This window comes from Eleutherodactylus coqui, chromosome 7 (assembly GCF_035609145.1).
Source record: "Eleutherodactylus coqui strain aEleCoq1 chromosome 7, aEleCoq1.hap1, whole genome shotgun sequence".
Taxonomy (NCBI): Eukaryota; Metazoa; Chordata; class Amphibia; order Anura; family Eleutherodactylidae; genus Eleutherodactylus; species Eleutherodactylus coqui.
The window spans coordinates 133475798-133488081 of NC_089843.1; positions in this window are offsets into that span (position 1 = coordinate 133475798).

Here is a 12284-nt window from a genome sequence, read left to right on the forward strand (position 1 = left end):
GCTGCAGTAGCCTGTGACATTTTGTAAACGGACAAGGGCAGCCTGTAAACGTGACATCAAAGGGGGGTCCCGCAGCGCTGGACACAGCAGGGAGAGGTGAGTATATGTCCTCAATCCCCACAAGCCCATTGAGCACTCTTGACAGCTGGAGGGTTAAAAGCAGTGATGTCAGGGTAGAGGCGAAGTACAGCCGGCCAGGAATGGGAGGAGGGAGAGAGCTGATAGCAGTCGCTGCCAAGTCCTGGTTTCTATGTTTTCCATGCTCCGAGTATGCTCGGAGTTCAATGATGAATACGTCCATACAGCCAGCGGGGCCGCCACTGCAGAGCTATGACAGGTTCTCTTTAAATCCATGACATGTCAATTTATGCTGTGGATCTTTTGGTGGAGTTTTCCTATTGAATTCAGTGGAGAATTTAAAATCTGCAACAAATCCCCTTCTACATCTTCCCTACATTCCATATAGACTTTGCCTGCTATCCCGCCGGTCTTCTGGCCTCCAGCGATGACGTGCTATATGGATACATGGGCCAACATGTCATCACTGGAGGCCAGGAGACCATCAGGGGAGCAGCAAGAGTCTACATGCAGTGCAGAGAGAATACAGAAGGGGGTGTCCTCTTGGTTTGTTATGAGACTACCGAGCGCTTGTTTTCCTCTATCTCAGTTCCATAGAGAAACAGAGATGAATGGACATCATGCATGCTGGACTGCCCCTGCGTTCTTATGGGGGTACACAGGACCCCATTTTCATGGTCAACGGGGATCAGTGGTCAGACTGCCCCTAATCAGACAATTCTCCCCTCCTGTGGAGTAGGGATAAATGTTAAATTTGGCACAACCCTTTTAGCTTCCACATAAGGACTAATGCTTACGAACGGATTATCGCTGCGGAAATCACGGCAAAACACCTGCCGCGAATCCCACAGCAATAACCATCCATAGACATTCTATGATAAATGATTCTCCCCTGCCCACGAGCGGAAATCAACTGCGATTTTTCTGCTTGCGGGGGAGAATCGCAGCATGATCTATACTGTGGGTTTTTCCGCAGTCAATGGAAGCCGTCCGTTCCAAATACTTCTGCTGGAAGGAATAAGTATCGCAGGAATCTGCGTCACCGCCCAGCCCCAAAGTGCCCTGCGCTGCACTGCGCATGAGCATTGGATCCAGAAAGGTGACTATAGGATCTGTGGGGGGTGCGGGGTCTGATTCCGCTGCGATACTTTGCAGGCAGAATCCGACCCGGTCGTGGGCATGAGCCCTTAGGCTGGGTTCACACGGGGCGGATTTGCCGTGGAAATTCCATCTGGAATTTCACCGCGGCAAATCCCCCTGTGACCGCTAATCCTGGGATTAGCCAGCCATGTGGACGAGATTTCTCAGAAATCTCGTCCACACGGGACGGTAAATCCGGCACTGCGGCGCGGATTAGCCGGCCACAGCATGCTCATTCTTTGTCTTCTTCCGCTGCGGCTGCGCTCTCCTCTATGAGAGCGCCGGCCGCAGCGGAAAAGCGAGAGGCTGGGCCGCTTTGAAGCAGCTCTTCTCCCGGCGGAAATCTCACGTTTTTTCGCTGCGGCCAAACCGCGAGATTTCCGCCGGGATTCCGCTGTGTGGGAACCCAGGCTAAGACTTCATTCTGACAACAGTTTTAATCAGTATATTGCATCAATGTTTGTAAACCAAAAGCAGAAGTGGTTCCAAAACAGATCAGTGATACAAATCTTTGTGAGACTTTCTCTCTGTGGGTCCAACTTGTTTGGCTTACAAAGACTGATATATGTAATGTTAAAGCGACTCTCCGGTCCTTGACAGAGATGGCCGCACTGCTTCTCTGACACATTGTACATCTAAGGGACTACATGCTGCTCTAATTGCCATGAGAGTACTATGAGTAATGTGAAAGTAGCCTAGGGCATTTATAGAGAATCATCAGGATGTGGCAATGATTACAGTGCAGTGGTGCCAAGTTCAGTCATCAAACATAAGAACGCTATATACACACTCTTGTATGTAAAGTTATATCCCTAAGAGAACCCCTTTAAATGGCTTGTGTTATCAAAGGAAGCTTGTATAAGATGCCACCACCTGCCCTTTGTTCTGCTCCTCACAGCCCTGGCAAACAGCTGATTGTGCCGGGGCAAGCTGCGGCCAGTGGCAGTCATCTTTCCCGCAGCGGCAGTCCTTGTAATACATGGACAGCTGAGACTGTTAGAACAGTTCTCATTCTGGCTCATACATGGGACCACAGCGGGGACCACAGAGTATAATGACATAAGCAGGAGGAAAACTTTAGCAGTAAGAATATTGCAGAAAGTATCATTTTTCCTTTTGAGAGAAATGTGTAAATGATGGAAACCCCTCAGAGAAAAAATATCTTGAAATTAATATTTTATGATGGCTAATAATTTGCCGCTGCAGGGAAATTGGAAAGAAAGTGTGTTATATCTTCTTTACATAAAACCACAGCTTCAGGGCTTTCATTTTCCCACAAGAAAACCAGCTGCCTGGTCACTCTCCTGGGATATTGCATCTGAAAATAGACAGGCTTCACAGCTGAGCCTCCCTGGGTGAAAGTCTGCTTCTGCATACACTTACTGTCTCCTTCAGAAAGGTGCATTGTACCCACAGCATGTTTAAATGTCCATTTTATGGAAGTAGCACCCAAATCTCGGCAGGATTCTGCTATTTTCAATTCCACACCAATATCCGCACATTCGTGTGCTGTCCGATATATGGGCGGTCCACACATTCACGTATGGATGTCCTAATTCTCGTCGGTGATACGAACAAGAATAGGACAAGCGATGAGCTTTTTCACATGGACCGTCGGTCCATAGTCCTATAGGCTATAATGGGTCTGTGTGCTGGCTACTCGGGATCATCTTGTGGAGTATTATATAGACCTTATGTTATTAGCAGAGTCCCGTAGGCAGCGGCAATCCTGCATCTGTGAATTGTCACATTATGAGATGCCTATTGCTTTGGGTTATATTATATACAACTTTGCTAGAAAAATGTGTGATTGACAGGTAGAAAGGGAACAAAGATAAGAATAGCATGACTTGCACAGCAGGTGGCAGTAAGTAGGCATGTGAGCTGCAGGCAGTGGCAGATACTGCGCATCTTGAATGATATTTCATATTTGCGAGGTGTAATATTATCTCTTCGTTACCTAACTTGTGGATATTATTTATATGAGATATTTAATTGATCAGTTACATGTATTTTTTTGTAATATCCTTTGTGGCATAAAACAACAATATATGTCAGATAAGGCTGGGATCACTCAAGGCGGAATCCCACCGGAAATCTTGCGGTTTTGCTGCAGCAAAAAAACGCAAGATTTCCGCCGGAAAAGCGCAGTTAGACTCGGGTTTTGGAGCGGCTTGACCGCATGCTTTTCCATTGCGGTTGGCGCTCCCATAGAGGAAAATGCGACTGCAACGGAAAAAAAAATAGACATGTTGCAGCCGGGGAATCCGCACCACTGCGCCGGCTTCACCGCAATGAATTGGCTGTACCATGTGGACGAGATTTTTGACAAATCTCGTCCACATGGCTGGCTAATCCGGGATTAGCAGCCACAAGCTGATTTGCTGCAGCGAAATTCTGCATGGAATTTCCATGGCAAATCCGCCCTGTGTGAACCCAGCCTAATTGTTAGCTAAAAGATGTCTTACTGAAGTATATGGAGGCGCATAGATGTAGCAACCTTGAAGCAGACTTTTATGCTACTTGGGCCATCTGGGTGGAGGTCCGTGACTTCAGGTGTCAATTGATGACATAGGAGAGCCCAGACGATTGGTTATGGAAAGCGGTAACATTTCATGAACAATTTTGATCTATGAGCTCAGGGTATCTTCCCTTCCCTAAATTCCCCTACTAATCCCTCTTTCTGACTTTCTTTGTTTTCCCATTCTCCTTGGCTTTCCTCTTTAAACTATCTATATACTTTCATATAATTCTGGACTAATTGGGACAAGATGGGAGGAGGTGGTGCTCGACAAGCTCTCTCAGGAGGTCCATAAGGACAGAGAGAGATCAGTTGGACGAGAAGTCACCAGACAAGACACAGAAGGATGTTGAATGGTTGTTTTGTTCTATACATAAATACATAGAAGCGACAGAAGAAAACACTAACCTAGTGATGTTTACTATATATGCCAATATTGTCTCTGTATTTACAAATAGTCAAATTCTTACTTATCACGCAGCAGAAATCTGTCAATGGGCATTAGCCCTTAATGTCCTGTTTTCAAATGTTAACTATATTCTGTACACGAAAGTTAAATAAAATCTTTTTGAACATAACAATTATATGATTTAGGGCTTATTCACACAAGCATATATCGGCCGCCGCTTTCACGGCCGGCCGATATACGCTACAATCTGAGTGGTCTTCCTCATTATTTCCCTCGCTCTCTGCCTCTCTCCTCCCCTCCAGCTGTTTGTGATGGGAGGGGGTGGGATGGGTGTGCAGCTAAGCTCCGCCCCATCCCACCCACTCCCATTGCTGGCTGCGGACAAGGGGAGGGGGCGGGAGCTCACCCCGCCCCCTCCCATCGCAAACAGCCAGAGAGGAGGAGAGAGACAGAGAGCTGGCGAGGGGAAGGAAAGAGGGAGACAGCTCAGATGGTAGAGTATATTGGCCAGCTGTGAAAACTGTGGCCGATATACGCTCCTGTGAACAAGCCCTTAAATACATATATTTATCACTATGGCGGCAGAAGTACACAGAGCCTATCTTCCCATCAGAAGTATAGGTCAGACCATTTCCGCATTCAGTATAGCAATATAATAAAAAAGAAAAGAACGAAAAGTCCCGCCTTGCTGCTTTTAACACAGCAAGCAATGAAAAACATTCCATGTGATCGACATTCATTCTGCCATGTACAAATAAAGATTAATATAGTGAAATTGGTAACATAAAAACTTAGATATGCATATGGAATGATGCAATAGGTAATACGTTACAATGCCATGAACACAGTAATGTGTTTCTTTTATCTGTTTCTACACATCAGATTATTTAATGTATAGATGAATTAGTGCTACACATATTGATACTCTGTAATGATTAGGAAAGAATATGTTAGTATGGAAGGCACTTCTCTATTTGTATTGGGATTTGATAGCGCTGTAGCCCATTGAAATGGGAATGAAAGGGCTTGCAATTCTAACAGGCAATAAGAGGTTAATGTTCAGGTGGTTTATAATGAGTTTTAACATTTAAAGGGGTTGTCTCGCGAAAGCAAGTGGGTCTATACACTTCTGTATGGCCATATTAATGCACTTTGTAATATACATCGTGCATTAAATATGAGCCATACAGAAGTTATTCACTTACCTTCCCTGCGCTGGCGTCCCCGTCTCCATGGCTCCGTCTAACTTCAGCGTCTAATCGCCCGATTAGACGCGCTTGCGCAGAAGGGTCTTCTGCCTTCGGGTCTGTCCGGCAGCAGCGGCATTCTGGCTCCGCCCCCTCTGCGCGTCATCGCGTAGCTCCGCCCCGTCACGTGTGCAGATTCCAGCCTCCTGATTGGCACGATGTATATTACAAAGTGCATTAATATGGCCATACAGAAGTGTATAGACCCACTTGCTTTCGCGAGACAACCCCTTTAAGGAAGGAGGATGTGATGTAATAATGAGGTAAACAAGATTCTTTTGAATTGAAACGCGTTAAAACTCTGTCCTGATATGTGAGCACTTCGAAGAAAGAAAGCAGAAGATACTTCACACCTAACCCTTGTTCCCAACTCTGCTGTATTTTCGTTTGCTTTCCTTTTTTTTAAACTCCATTGAAAACAATGGGGGAAAAAAATTGTTTTTTTTCCAATTTATTTTGGTTTCTCTCCTCCAAGAACGGAGCAGAGAAACGAAAACCCTGAACTGAGCCCTAACGCAGGTGTGACAGCAGCCTTAATAGCCCTCTGTTCAAACAGGGAGGTGAGCCAACGTCTGTCTCCCCTGGCACATTGGGCTAACCATGCATAATGAGGAGGAATAGCAAATTACAGGTAAAGCAGAAACGCGCTATACAGGTCTACCCACTGAATAGTATAACGGAGCTGCTGAGCTGAGAAGAGATGCAGATCAACCACAGGTAGTGCTAAAAGTAACGAGAGAGGAAGGAAATGAAAACATCACAGTGCAGCGGCCACAACGTTCACACATTGGGTTGTGCAGAGAGAGTCTTATCTCTGTTTTTATTACACAATCCGCATCCACATTGCATCAGCAGCTCATTTTGATTTATAACCCCTAAATACTTATTTGTCGCGTTACCGTTTTTGCCACAATTTTATCAAAATTGCAGCCCAACACTGTGGTTTGGTGAAGGAAAGGAATGCGACATGAACGCCCCCTGAATCTACCCTGAATACTGATTCTATGGTTAAGGAATTGGGTACTAGAACGCCTGCATGCAATCAAGTCTTACTGGGTCTTCCTACTAAGGCTCCTTTTACACAGTGCATAGGATCGTTCGCACAAGTTTATACTGACAGATAAATCATTTACAATCTCATTGAGAATTGCATTGGCAAATCGTTCAGCCCTTCATATTCACTGTATCAGTGAATAACTAAATGATCACTACTAGAGTTGAGCGAACATACTCTGCCGAGCTTAATGCTCGTTCAAGTATTAGCGTACTCGATGGTGCTCGTTACTCGAATGAGCATCAAGCTGTGTTCGACCCCGCCCCAGTTTTTGGCTCCTCCCCGCTGTGATGTGCCTGTTTTGGCCCCTCCCCACCGCCACGCAGAGAGAGAGAGAGAGAGAGAGAGAGAGACGAGCCTAGGGAAAAAAAAAAAAAGCTCGGCACCCGGCGTCCCACATACAAAAATGCTCGAGTCTCCCATTCTAGTCAATGGGGTTCATTACTCGAGTAGAGCTCTTGAATTTTATTAAAAGCTCGACTCGAATAACGCGGACCCGAGCATTTGGGTGCTTGCTTATCTCTAATCGCTACACCACAATGTGTGGACGTGCAAACGATTATTTTTATGCCTGTATAAAATGAACGACAAACAATAAGAGGATAAATTATTAGCGTTTGTCGTTTAATCGTCGGCCATGTTTACACTGAACCATTATTGTTCAAATTTGCACAATCTAACAATTTTTTGAACAATAATTGTTCCGTGTAAAAGGGCCTTGTTACAGCAAAAATGTATGGCCGTTTAGGAAAAGCTGAGTGTACCTTGTGAATGACGTCATATGACCCATGCTACGGCAATAGCCTGCTGAGGGATAGCAGCGTGTACCCTGCGACTGAAGTCCAGGTGGCCTGTGCAGTAGGGCTGCCCACACCTAGAGTTCAGTACGTCATATGATGGAGGAATTAAAGGGGCCGTCCCGCGATAGCAAGTGGGGTTCAGCACTTCTGTATGGCCATATTAATGCACTTTGTAATGTACATCGTGCATTAAATATTGGCCATACAGAAGTTATACACTTACCCCCTCCGATGCTGGCGTCCCCGTCTCCATGGCGCCGACCAAAGCTGCCTTCTCCCTGGATTAGACGCGCTTGCGCTGTCTGCCCTCTTCTGTCCGGCTCCGGCGTGCTTGCGCTGCAGAGGTCTTCTGCGCATGCATATATTACAAAGTGCATTAATATGGCCATACAGAAGTGCTTAACCCCACTTGCTATCGCGGGACAACCCCTTTAAGTGACAGAGCCCACACAGTTATGGATTCATCAAAGAATTCCTACCTGACCTGGGCCAGACGGCTTTTATTTATAGCCCCCTGAGGCTGCATTCCCACGAACGTATATCGGCTCGGTTTTCACGCCGAGCCGATATACGTCGTCCTCATGTGCAGGGGGGGGGGGGGTGGGAGGATGGAAGAGCAAGGAGCAGGAACTGAGCTCCCGCCCACCTCTCTGCCTCCTCTCCGCCCCTCTGCACTATTTGCAATGAAAGGAGGTGGGGCGGGGCGTGGCTAAGTTCCAGGAATTAGCCCTGCCCCTGTTCTGCCTCTCCCCATTGCAAATAGTGCAGAGGGGTGGAGAGGGGGCGGGAGCTCAGTTCCTGCTCCTGGCTCTTCCATCCTCCCCCCCCTGCACATGAGGACGACGTATATCGGCTCGGTGTGAAAACCGAGCCGATATACGTTCGTGGGAATGCAGCCTTAGATTGGGGTGTCACAACATAATTGGACAATTAACCATGCAAGTTTATTGGCTAGTTTTCAATCCAACATTTTTCATAGGTCAATTTAACCCTTCTTCATGTCCATTGGATACATCTTATTATTCCAATAAATATCATAGTTCTTTGGACAGTTCTCAATCCGACCTTTAATGGTTACTTCTTAGACAATACATTCACTGGATGCATTCTGATTCTTCATTTGCATACGTTCAAGAAACTATTAAGTCACAGTGAATAACATCTTGACTTAGTGCCAAGAGGCCAAGTAGCTCAAAGTTCTTATCTCACCTCAGCATATGTGTCCCTGTACATAGCTAAGAACATGGTCACGTGACTTATCTAATACATTTCTTTATATGTTATTATTACATTAAAGGCATCAATGCTGCCTAGTAACCTTCTTGATAGTCTTATCTTATCTTGACCTATGTCTCTCGGTATATACAGAATTAGACAAGTTGTTTTCTAGTATATTCGACGGTGTCTGCTACCGCGGAGTTTAAATTCATACTATATATATCTCAATTGTCCATAATCAAATATTTTCCGTTACAGGCCTTGAGGCTCCGGTCTGACAGAGTGTTCTCCGTGCGTCTGCTGCTGTGCGGCAAGATCCTGCAGAAATCTGAACGATAATTGTTTCGTGTAAACGGGCCATTAATAGATGCCTGCAATGTTGGATCATCTAGGTATCACCACTGTGCGGCAGAAAGCTGCAGCTCACTAACGATTCAAGTGCTTACTGACTGACCATGGTTAATCATCATGTGGTTTTGTGGCATTAACTATGCACAGTCAGAAAGCACTTAAATCATTACCGCACTGTAGCTTTATGCCACACAGTGATGATACCCAGGTGGTCCAACATTGCAGGGGTCTGTATACACATTGCAGTCACAATAGGTTTTTTTGTTGCAGCATGACTGCAGCACGTTACTTGCTCAGGAATCCCAAGCGGAAGGACAACTTGATACATTTAAATTATACATTTGAATTAATGCTTCATCTGGTGGAATAGTGCTTTAACTCTTTACACAAGGGTCACCGTCCCGCATTCTGAGGTACAGGAGTGATTGTAAGGATACAATAGCTCCATTCCATCAAACAATTGACAGCTGCCCTCCAGCACTGCGGTCTGGCACCCGAGAAAACTGCTGGCTTGTTAACCCGTTCAGCAGGGCTATGCATTTGATTACAGTTCTGTTGCGGGAGCAGGCCAGCCAGGTGCAACATTGCAATCACTGGGGCTTACAGTTTTGGCATGGCTATGCCCTGGTCAGTCCAATGAAAATAATTGTTATGGCATGATTGTCCATTATAGTCACGGGTGACCAGGGAGCCTTCAAACAAAACCCCACAGGAGTGTATACGTATTTGCACGTGGCTGAGTGTTGCTTATTTGCTTAATGAACAATGCTTTTTTGCACATGCATAAACATATTTAACTGTACTTTTTGCATTCAGACGCTGCACCCAGCTGTCTGAAAGGGCGAAGAAACGGGAGAGGCAGCTATGACTTGGTTGCGGCTGCCTTTCGTTCATGCGATTTTCAGCCACAATTCTGGTGGCTGAAAATCGTAATGCCCGTGGGAAAGAGCCCTCAACACCAGGTTTTGCCTAGCTATGAAGATAATGAAATAATTTGCAGCTTGTTCTGGTCCTCCTTAGCTCCTCGCCTTGTCTAGTGAAGTGTAGACGTCAGTCATTTAGGGCTTATTCACATGGACGTATATCGGCCAGGTTTTCATGCCTGGCCAATATACATCGCCCCTCTCTGCAAGGCGAGGAGGCGGGGCGGGAGCTAGTGTGCTGAGCTACTACCCCTGCCACTGTTTGCAATGGGAGGGGTGGGACAGAAGTCACTTCTACAGCGAATGTGAAAGACTGAACGATCAACGATGTGTCTGTATAAACAGGCTAGGGGCTCTTTCACACGAGCGTATATTGGCCGCTCTTTTCTCGGCCAGACGATATACACTGCGATCGGAGTAAAAACTTGTGAACGGGTGCATAAATATTACATTTGTAAGCCTGTTCAGACGGGATGGGCCCCAGCGCATATACGCCAAGGCCACCATTCCGTTGCCTCTTTCCTCCCCTCCCCCTCGCCAGCTCACCTCCTCTCTTCTCCCCTCTTGCTGTTTGCAATGGGAGGGGCGGGGCCGAAGCTAAGCTTCCGCCCCTTGTCTGCAGCCAGCAATGGGAGGAGATGGGATGGGGTGGAACTTATCTCCATCCCGCCCCCTCCCATTGCAATCAGCTGGAGGCGAGGAGAGAAGGGGAAAGGAGCTTAGCAGTCACGCTGTCTGACCGCTGTCATTGGCTCTCATAGGAGCCCATGCAGCGACCAATGTATTCCAGCCCAAAAGATAGTTCCAAGACCATCTTTTGGGCCCGACGTAAAAGCACCCGGCACTATGTTGTCCCGGCTGTGCGCTTTTACTTCGTGGGAATACGGCCCTGTGATCTGATGCACTGGAATCCAATGCATCAGATCACGGTGTATATCAGCTGGCCGCGAACATGGTGAGCCAATATAAACTCGTGAGAAGCAGCCGTCAGCCAGAGTGAACAAGCTAACAATAATGCTACTCGCTCGTTCAAACAATAATTGGCTCATCTAAAAAGGCCACTCTTACACTTGTTCTTGTTTTCAATGGGGCCTCGCAGACATGCACTTGAATGCAGCGTTTTCTAGCGCTGCGATTTTCGAGCAGTCAGCTCTATTTTGCCACAATTAATGCACCTCATCACCCATAAGAATGATAGGGTGCGTTAAAACCCGCTATTGGAGGCCGTAACTTGCGTCCAAAAACGATGGTAAAGTCGCGGGAAAATTCCGCAATCGAAATCACATCTTTTTCCGGCGGCATGTGTGAGAGTGACTTTAGACTTTCTTATAAGCCATGTGCTTTCAGTGCTTAACCACATTGCAGTGTATACAGAAGAACGAGCACAGCTGATCAATAACCACAAGGTAATGTATATGAGCACGCTTCCAGCGCGGCTCACATTACAGGCATGGTGAAGAGGAGGGAGCGCCCACACTTCCAACGGATTCGGAGCACTCTGGTTATGAAGTTGTAGTGAATTTCCTTAAGTGAAGCCTTCCTAGTAATAATAAGGAAGCGGCTCCCATTCTGTAATGACCATCCTATACAAGGGTATAATTATCTGATCGCCTTTTAATTGCCATTGGGACGTGCAAGACGATAACCATTAACTCCAATACATATATTTGGGTAAACTGAACTGATGCAATTTGGTTTTTACAAGATGCAGACAGACAGAGTTATGTGAACCCCGCCTTATACCGACTGGTTTTACTGGATTAGTTGGTATTTGTGGTTAAAATAAGGCAATGCGCAGACATCATGTAAGTGATCATTTCTAAATAATACCACTGTTGAGCGCTGTAGGTATGCAAATTATTGTCAATTGCAAATAGTGAAACAGGTTTTGTATAGGAGAAGCTATGACTGTAGCTAGGGCTTGTGTATCCAGAAACAAAAGCAGGGTTGTTTGAGGAAAGGTCATAAGGTTGTCGGGTATGTCATCAGGAGCCTCTGCCCCGCTGTTTACCTTGATGGTTAATATACCTGATTCTTTCTTCCTATCTGTATGCATAACCTGTTCTGCGAATAGATGAAGAACTAACAAAGTCTGAATCCTATGATAGGTCCACACTAGAGATGAGCGAATATACTCGTTTCGAGTAATTACTTGATCGAGCACCGCGATTTTCGAGTACTTCCGTACTCGGGTGAAAAGATTCGGGGGGCGGCGTGGCGGAGCGGGGGGTAGCAGCGGAGAACAGGGGGAGCTCTCTCTCCCTCTCCCCCCCACTCCCCGCTGCAACCCCCACTCACCCACGGCGCCCCCCGAATCTTTTCACCCAAGTACGGAAGTACTCGAAAATCGCGGCGCTCGGACAAAAAAGGGGCGTGTCCGAGTAGGTTCGCTCATCTCTAGTCCACATGTTGCAGAAACGTTGTGGATTTTCCACAGTGGAAACTGCGCAAAATCTGCAGCGGAAATGTTTACGATCAAAATGAGTGGGATTTAAGCAAATTCTGTTCACATAGAGAAAGAAAAACGCAGTGGATTTTCTGCT